The sequence below is a fragment of the Emydura macquarii genome, unplaced genomic scaffold (genome assembly GCF_026122565.2).
Source record: "Emydura macquarii macquarii isolate MOO-44397 ecotype Brisbane River unplaced genomic scaffold, CSIRO-AGI_Emac_v2 contig_1553, whole genome shotgun sequence".
NCBI classification, from domain to species: Eukaryota; Metazoa; Chordata; order Testudines; family Chelidae; genus Emydura; species Emydura macquarii.
This window is the reverse complement of record NW_027131690.1, coordinates 17,102-24,008: the sequence shown is the minus strand read 5'-3', so window position 1 is coordinate 24,008 and position 6,907 is coordinate 17,102.

The following is a 6,907-nucleotide window of genomic DNA, read 5'->3' as shown; positions in this document are numbered from 1 at the left end:
CTGCTTGTTTTCTGGTAGCCTGCTATTCAACTAAGACTAGCCATAATGGTAATATCCTGTTATTTAATCCAGTATAGCCATACAATCAATAGGCCAAGAATTGGGATTCACATACACTTTCATAATTATGGCAGCTCAGCTCCATGTCTGTCACAATACCGTTCCAGGGAGGCGTGTATTTTATGAATACAGTACAGAGACAGTCAGAAAGTGAGCAATAGATGACTTTCACGTGTGAAATGAAGTTTGATGTCCATAAATATTCATGCACTACACCTTGAAACCCACTTCCCGCAAACCCCTTTTGTAGCTGAATAACAGGTGCTGGGATTACTAAACCAGTGGTTTTCAAGCTGTGGTCCACAGACACCTGAGGGTTTGCAGATGATCTGTTAGATTTCCAAAGTTATTCACAACTTAATCTGAAATGTTGTAGATGTTTGGACATGAAAAAGGTTGAAAACCAGTGTACTAGAGAGTGAGAGCCCAGGGAACGAGTATTGTACCTGCTGATCCCATTCTGGATAAAGGCTGCAGACTGACATCACAGACCCTAAGGGGAACCAGGCAGTTATTGACCCAAGGATAGAGGAGCTACTAGTTGCAGAGGATTTCCCAGTCTTTTGTTTGCTGACAAGAGAATGAATGAGGGCTGAGAGGCTGCAATCTTCTCAGTTTGGAAGAAATCCAGAAGACCCCCCTTACATTTTAGGTCCCCCTCTCACCTGAGAAATCGCTACTGAAAGAAGATCCATGGGAAAAGAATGGGTTTACATATGTTTGGTAAAGAATAGATGTATCAATGTATAAATGTTATGCCAAAACTTTTCATTGTAATACAATCATTACAAACCAAATTTTCATTCCATGCATGTCTTTGGAAAGCCAGCCACGGAGTTGTTGGAATCTGAGGGAAGGTCTGAATAGCAAAATCACAAAGTGCTGAAGGAGGCTACGGAACTCACAGCTACAAGATAACAATGGGGTCAAGTCTGTAGTAGGATTCAAAGAGGGAATCATAGAATCATAGAATATTAGAGTTGGAAGGGACCTAAGCAGGACTAACCTCACCTATTGGAAGGGACCTATAGCAGGACTAATCTCACCTATATCATCCCAGTCAGGGCTTTGTCAAGCCCTCAGCTTAAAAACCTCTAAGAATGGAGATTCCACCACCTCCCTAGGTAACCCATTCCAGTGCTTCACCACCCTCCTAGTAAAAAACTTTTTCCTAATGTCCAACCTAGACCTCCCGCCCTGCAACTTGAGACCGTTGCTCCTTGTTTTGTCATCTGCCACCACCGAGAACAGCCTAGCCCCCTCCTCCCTGTAATCCCCTTTCAGGTAGTTAAAGGCCGCTATCAAATCCCTCCTCACTCTTCTCTTTTGCAGACTAAACAAGCCCAGTTCCCTCAGCCTCTCCTCATAAGTCCTGGGCTCCAGCCCCCTAATCATTTTGGTTGCCCTCCACTGCACTCTCTCCAACTTGTCCACATCCTTTTGTAGTGGGGGGCCCAAAACTGGAATGGATGTTTATGTGGGGAAACAGAAAATTCAATTACAGTAGTGGGGATTTTTTTATAAAAAGGTTTTGGAGTTCTATTAAGCTTCCTGATTTACACCATAAAATATGTCTAAGACAGGAGGAGACTTTTCCTGGAAGCAGGTTATCTCACAGCTGTCTACTGAAGGGCTTCTTCTACCTTCCTCTGAAGCATCTGGCTCTGGGCACTGGGTACTGGGCTAGATGGACTATAGGTCTCATGCAGTCTGGTAATGCCTGTCTTCCATACTAGGTCAGACCAATGGTCCAGCTAGCCCAGTATCCCCTCTTCTGACATTCACCAACGGCAGGTGATTCAACGAAATGAATAGAACAAATAATCCTAAACTGTAAATCAAGGGCTATGTTTTTGCTGATGTTTTTTGAGATCCTAGAAATCTCTAGACTTGCATTCAGAGCAGAATGATGTCTCGTTCAATATCATCTAGTCTCCTGTTACTTTTCCTTTTAGGAAGTAAAGTTCAAAATTCCTCAGCCCTGCCCAGTGCATCATGTTAGCTGTCAATGACACCAAATTCCAACCTGCAGTCTTCCTTCTCACCGGAATACCTGGGCAGGAAAACATCCATGTCTGGATTTCTATCCCATTCTTCTTAATGTATGTTATTCCCTTAACAACTGTGTCTCCCATATCCGTGTCATCCTGCTTGCCTACATGCCAGGGATTGGCTTGTCCGTGATATACAGATTGATGAAGAGCTCTTCTCCCTTGCTTCAGAATGTCCTGGGCAACGTCTCTATGTTGATCCCACCGCTGATGAACCCAGTCGTGTACAGCATGGAAACCAAACACATTCGTGCCAAGATAATGAGGGTGTTCATAAAGTGAAGGGTCCTTTTGTCATCCAGCTCCATCTCTGGTGACACAAAAGATGAGCTACTGATCTCTCTCACCAAATGCTAAGGAGGACAGCGCACTGGGGGAAGGGGACTGAGGCAGGCAGCAGCATTTAAAAAATGACCGCGTTTGTGTAGAGCCAGGGGATGGGTGGGATGTTATCACATGAAGAGCTGTATCGGTGTCAGCTCACACCTCAGAATTGCTGTCTAAGTCAGGAGGAGACTTTCCTGACAGTCAGTACAGAGAAGGAACGTGCATGTTTTGTGCCATTGCCCATAACCTGTCACTGTCCCATTTCTGGTTAAACACCCCAGGGCCATGAGAAAAGCTGTAGAGCTGTTTTGCAGTCACAGTCCTGGACCTTCCTGAGCACTCTGGCTGCTGCGTGATCCATGAGAGCAGCATCAGCAAAGGAAGCCAGCGGGATCAGTCAACCCCTTAAAAATCCTGGGAATTTCTGAGCTCACTGAGGCCTAGCAGAGGGTTCTATTAAGATAGGAGGAGATGGTCCCAGCTTGGGAATAGTTCATGCTTTGGGAAATCCCAGGCTACAGATTCCTTAAGGGCCTGAGACTGGGTCCTCGTAGTGCAGGGCAGGGCCTGGATCCCCTCACTCCCTGCCACCCACAGGAGCTATGGGAGACAGGGTCAGCTGCCTCTTCTCTCAGAACATGGCGACAGCAGCAGAGGAAGGACGGCTGCCCTCGCTCAGCCTGCGGGGAAGGGACTGAGTTACTGAGGGGTCCAGCTGCGGAGGAGCCAGGAAATCTGTGGCGAGCCTGAACCAATGCAGACCCCCACAAGGAGGGCGGGGGAGAGGGGCTCCTGGGCAATGGAGCAGGGTGGGGCGCAGGCTAAGAGAGCCTGTGTTTGGGAGAACAAATAACCCCACACAGGGGGATCTTGTTTTCAGTCACACAGGGTGAGAGTAAGTCATTGCAAGGATATTACAGGGAGGGGCTGGGTGCCAGCAGGGTACCTCAGGTGCCTCAGGCCAGAAGGGACCATGCTAGGGTGGCATCCATCTGCAGGGACTTGACCAGAACGTGCTGTGCTCTGTGAAGCTGTATAAAATGTGTGGATGTCAGCTCAGGTCCCAGGTTGTTCTACACTCCACTGAGGCTGGTGGGGAACTGACCAGAGAATCAAACCTCTGTAACTGGCTCCTTGCTACCCTACTCCCCACAGCACAGGGGGGCAGCTCTGGGGCAGCGAGACTCCAGCCATTCCAACTTGGAGGCTGATCCTGTGGTTTGGGATCTGCTCTACATGTCAGGATCTCTGGGTTCATTCCCTTGCCCTATGAGACCGTGGACAAGCCCCTGACTCTCTCTGAGTTTCTGCACAAGCAGATAATAGCCCTGCCCTGCCCTGCCCTTCCGAGTCTCACAGAAATGATAGGAGGATAAATACATTCAAGGTGCACAGATACTCTGAGGAGGGGTCAAGGGAGACCCTAAGATCAGGTCTGCCAGGGATCCAAAATCTACGCCCCTGACATATGGCTCTCAGAGGTCACACAGCCTTTCCATAGCCCCCTGTGACAGCTGGCCTCTGGGAATCCCAGTGACTCCAACTCCTGTGTGTCAGAGGCAGATGTAGGGGTGCTCGGGGGTGACTGTTGATCTGCTCCCTACAGTGAGGTTTAGGTGCTGGATTTCTGAGGGGAGGATTGGAGTGTAAAGGGGAAGCCAAGGGTTTGAGGCTACACACCAGACTAGTGATCTTAAGCCATTGGGGCTGAATGGGTCTAACTGACAAACTATGGAGCAAAGGCCACGGGGGCATCAGCTTAGATGTCCCGGCTAGGAGAAAGCAGTCTCAGAGCAAAGGTCAGCTTCACCCCTTGGGCAAGTAACACAGACAGAGCTGAGCACGATGGTGACTGGGCCCAGGCTCACATAGGGAGGCTTTGAAAAAAGGCTGCTTCTTTAAGAAAAGGGTAAGCAAACTGGATGCTGCTCTATCAGAGACACAGGGAAACCAGGCTGAGGCTTTGTCTGCTCTTGCGATTGCAAAGTCCCTGCCGTCAGATCGACTTATCTGGATCCAGTAGTCGTATTAAGACCGTCTTCTCAAGTGGCGTAGCGCAGTGCAATGAAGATGGCAAACAGAAGAGAAGCACAGAAGTTGATGGGAGTTACACAGTTTTCTTGCATAACTCCGGTTGACTACCGCCGAATCGCCGAGGTAAGTGTAGACATAACCTGAGTCCAAAGAACTCATTGTCTTCCTATGTGTTAGTTCTGTTCCTGCATCTCCAGAGCAAAGCCTGTCTTACTTAGCCTGTAGTGATGCATGAGATAGATGAGTGCAGACATGTGACAGATGCTTGTTATTTTATAACCATTTTCTCTAACACGTGCTGTCTGCTAATAAACCCACATGTTTAAAGGACGCTGGTGGTGACTGTATGGCTCTGCTCACAAGAACTCGAAGTGAAGAGACTCAGGTGTCCAGTTGGACCTGCATGGTGATAAGAATTTGGCATAGATGAAGTGTTCAACCCAGCTCTAAGAGTGGGACAATTGTGAGATTCCAGCCCAAGACAGGAAAATACCTGGTTTAGAGGATAAAGAGTCCATAAGTTCCGCTTTTACTGTGGCAACCCCGATCGTTCTTGGCCAGCCTATCTTTCTGTGGAGTTCATTTAAGCATTCAGAGTAGCAACTTTTTGAAATTGTATCCCAGATATCGATCCCCTCAAGACAATGATTCCTAGATTCACAGAATTTAAGGCCAGAAGGGACCATGAGACCATCTAGTCTGACCTCCTGTATTTCAAAGCCTGCACCACTTCTCCCATTTACCCCCTTGGAGCCCAATCACTTGTGTTTGATTAAACTTAACTTGTTCATCTATAAAGCTTCTTTTCCAGGAAGGCATCCAGACTTCATTTAATGATATCAGGACAATTCACCATCTCCCTTGGGAGTTTGATCCTCTGGTTAATCACCCTCAGTGTTAAAAATGTGAGACTAATTTCCACATATAGGTTTTCTAGCTTCAGTTTTGCAGCCACTGGTTCGTGTTATACTTTTCCTGCTAAGTAAAGAGCCCTTTAGGACCTTGTATTTTGTTCCTGTGGAGGTACTTGTTCACTGTATTCAAGTCAGTGCTCAGTCTTCCTTTGGAGAAGCTAAGCAGGTTCAGCTGTTTAAGACTCTCACTGTAAGGCATTTTCTGCAGCTCTTCAATCATTGTTGTGGCTCTTTCTACATCCTCTTCAATTTTTCCATACTTTTAAATTTTGTGCCTCAGACCTGAATACAGAATGCTAGCACTGGTCTCACCAATGCCATCTACAAAAGTAAAATCACCTCCCTATTTCTATTCCCTACACCTTTTTTTTATATAACCCTGGTTAGCTTGAAACGACAGAGGAGGAGAAAGAGCTGGGTATATTAGTTAGTGCCAGGATGACTGTGAGTCACCAATGTGATGCGGCTGTGAAGAAGGCAAACGAGCTCCTAGAATGTATCAGGTGAGACAGGGAAGTAATAATAGGATAATACAAGGCACTGGTGAGCCCCCCTTTGGAAAACTGAGTGAAATTGTGGTCACTGATATTCAAGAGACATGAATTCTGACTTCCCAAGTGCAGAGAAGGGCTCCTGGGATGGTCAGGGCAATGAAGAGCATGCCTTACTAGGATAATAGTTGGTAATGTAGCATGCTGAGATGCCCCGGGTCCCCTCCCCAACCACTAATTCCCAGAGAGGAAGGATGGGTCAGTGGTTAAAGTGCTTGCCTGGGAATCCGAGGAATTAGCTTAGTTTCCATGCTTTTCCACAGCCTTCTTCTGTGACCTTCGGCAACTCACTCCATCCTTCTGTGCCTCCCTGATATGTGTTTCAGTACAGCTAAATGTAAAGGTAAACATCTAGGATCAAGGAATGCAGGATGGGGGACTCTATCCTGGGAAGCAGTGACTGTGCAACAGATTTGGGGTTGTGGTGAAAAATCAACTGAACATGGGCCCCCTATGCGATGCTGCAGCCAAAAAAGCTAATGGGATGCGGGATCTATAAGTAAGGGAATCTTCAGCTATGAGTAGATAGTGTTGGAAAAAGATTATAAGTGTGGTTCGTTACTTTGCACTGATAAGAGACTTACACAGGATTTCAGACTGGACAGTCTTTAAAAGAGTTTATTCTGCAGAAGGTTAATTTTTAAGCCCACAAGTGGACAGTGAAAAAATACTTTGAATAAAGGATTATAGACAGTTTTATATTTTATTGCTATTTAAACATTTATGACAAGATTATATATATATATATATATATATTTTTATAAGGGCACAAACTTATTTTTTTTTATAACTATTGGTTTATATTATTTGGCATATATTATTTATAAAATAATTTTATAGATATTTTGCAGCTAATTATAAATTATTTATTAAGGTTGCATAGCTTGCTGAATTTAGTTGAGACTTATTTTTTTTTTGCATTTTTAAGAACTTTTTATGATCTGTGCACAGAGTGGAATGGCCTTGCTTT